At 37.2% G+C, this 2,652-nt stretch overlaps 1 protein-coding gene across 1 annotated transcript in view; it reads right to left on the minus strand.

Moving 5' to 3' along the window:
* LOC118737317 (Y+L amino acid transporter 2) overlaps positions 1–2,652 on the minus strand; it is an 88,595-nt gene that overhangs the window by 85,469 nt on the left and 474 nt on the right. The gene's annotated exons all lie outside the window — the stretch shown is intronic.

A 2,652-nucleotide genomic window follows, 5' to 3' on the forward strand; every position in this document is an offset into this window, starting at 1 on the left:
CCATTGCCTGCCGAGGGACGACCGCTGTTAAGAAAAAACCTTTTTTCTAAATTTTTTGCGATGTTGCTTTGACCAGGGTTTGAACCCAGGCGTTGCGGAGTGGAAGCGCGCACTGCTTACCACTACACCACAGCGGTCGTCTTAAAGGATAATAAGTTGTATAATTCTGGAGGAAAATCTACAATTTTTTTTTTGTGTGGCACCCTAAAATATACATATGCGTACAATATATTTTGAGGTCAACGCGTTAGCGCACACAAGGGGTGGGTTTTGGGGTTCAAACCCCCCCTAAATCTAATAACCTCAAATACAATCTGTATCTTAAAGCTAAGAATCCAGCTCTCAAGGAAATTATAAGAAATATTTATTATAATTTCTGTTGCTTGAAAAAGCGCATTGCTTTTGCTGTAAATTTTCATGAGGGAATAAATATACGAGCATTTGTTTTCTTGAGAGCTGCAAACTGATTTAAGAAATTTTGGTAGAAGAAAATTTCTTTTCCATTTCTCGTCCGTCGTTTTATATGAATTTTTCGTTTTTCTTGAGAGTTCAGTTAATGTTTTCGGTATTTGAAATATTAAAAAAATTTAGCAATCGCGAAAAATCAGCACCTCTATCGAAAATCAGAAATCGAAAAAATGAACATAGAAGCGCAAATATTCATGGAATCAATAAATTTAATTTTACTGCCTCTTTTTTAAATTTTTTTATTAGGTACTTTTGAAAGTTGAGCGCATCTTGAGTTTATAGAACTTTTTATTAAACAAGTAGTTTTTAAGGAAAGAACACAACCGACTTCAATTCTCCTATTCAAATTTAGGGGTACCGTTAACTTCTTCATGATCCAATCATCGGATCTCTAAAATTACGGTACTATCTTTCTAATAAAAAAAGGATTATTGAAAACGGTTCACGTGGTCCAAAGTTTTGTATTCCGGCGAGATGATAACCTCCCTTTTTTTGAAGTCGGTTAAAAGCGTTTGAGTTCTGTTAATTTGTAAATAAAGTGCAGTTTATGAATTTCAAAACGTTTATTTATTTATTACATACTGTACATAAAACTTGCATAAATGTATATTAAAGAGGGTATTATCTGAAGCAAATTTTCAGTATTTTCCGGTGATATATTTTCAGAAATATAAAACCCCCCCCCTAAAATATATTCCTGGGTGCGCCCCTGGATCACCGTCAGTTAGCCAACTGTTCTGATTGCCACTTGGCTTCATTACACATTTGAGCAGCATACTATTAGCTACTACTTTCTGGCTATAAAACACCATAGGGGTTTTGGAAATTGAAGACTGATAGATACATAGCTCATGTCATGAAACTTTTGTCAAGCTTCAACTCATCCATGAACAAGTCTACCACATCCTTTCTCCAGCAATTGCGAGCATATGTTAAACGAACACGCTGCTTGTATATAGCGGCAAAGTGATTCATGATATCAGGAACAAAGTTGAATCCACCAATAATTTTGGTTGGAGTGCGTAGCTGTTTAAGCACCCCGTTCCACTGAACTCCATCGCTGCACTTACAACAATAACTTTGCATTAATACCAACAACTACTGCCTTAAGCATGGCGTTAAAATATCGGTCGGAATTAGTTTAAAGTTCGCAACTATTTGCAATAAAAGCAGCCTGCTTTAGCTGCCAAGCCAATGAACTTTTTCATGCCGAATTTCAACAGACTAGGATCCCATAGGATGTGAGAATTAGACAGGCCTCTTAAATCGTTAAATAGCCGCAGAATTTTTGCTCTTTACAAAGTAAGTTTGGGAAATTAAAAGTGGAAGTCGATTTGAAGTCTCTTTAGTTTTGAACTAATTTGAGTTGAACAAAAGTTTTTCTCACATCAACAAGCCACTTGCTTATTCAAGAAATTTTCACAACCCGCCCAACTTGTTTCACTTCTACGCACTTTCTTTTGTTGCCTATTCAAATTTAAACAAAGTATTTATTTCCTTTAAGAATTTGCATAATTTTGGCTTGCAGAGCTTTACGAATTCCAACTCCAATTCCCCTTCGCAGAATAAACTGTGTAAGCTTTCACTTTTCGCTCATTTTACCGCATAACTGAAGTCATTAATAAATCGAATTTGCATCGTTAGCAAACGGAAAAACTCTCGACGAATCACACCAACCACCTCCCTCCCCCCACTACTCTGCTTTAAGATGCAAAGTCATTGTCAATAATAACGAAAGCATGCTGCAGCGCCAACATTCAATTGCCCTTCACATTGGGGAGCAGCTAAGTAAATTATTTATTCACAGTACTCGTAGCATTGCTGGGCTTGCTGTCGCTTCGCTTTTTTGCCATTGTTCTTCTGTCTGCCAAAAATCTTCGACTTTAAAATCAATTCTCCTCATGGCTGGTGTGTGTGACAGAGTTTAAGCTGATGGTACTCCGACTTTGTTCGCTACAGTCATTTGAGAGATTTCAACGCAAAACGGCTGCGCGCTTTTGTTTGAGGAAAGCAAAAGTATGTAAATGACGCAATGAAGTAGAAAATCGAGGCTGTGACATTTTCTGGCTGCCAGGCAGATAGCTACGAGTATTGCCGAAATTTCGCTGTTTTTGGGGTGTTTGGGGTTGCTGCTGCCACCAACGAAATTGGAATTGAAAGTTGATTGTGTATTGTTTTTGTTTT

This window comes from Rhagoletis pomonella, unplaced genomic scaffold (genome assembly GCF_013731165.1).
Source record: "Rhagoletis pomonella isolate Grant_MI unplaced genomic scaffold, Rhpom_1.0 Rhpom_scaffold_00004, whole genome shotgun sequence".
Classification (NCBI taxonomy): domain Eukaryota; kingdom Metazoa; phylum Arthropoda; class Insecta; order Diptera; family Tephritidae; genus Rhagoletis; species Rhagoletis pomonella.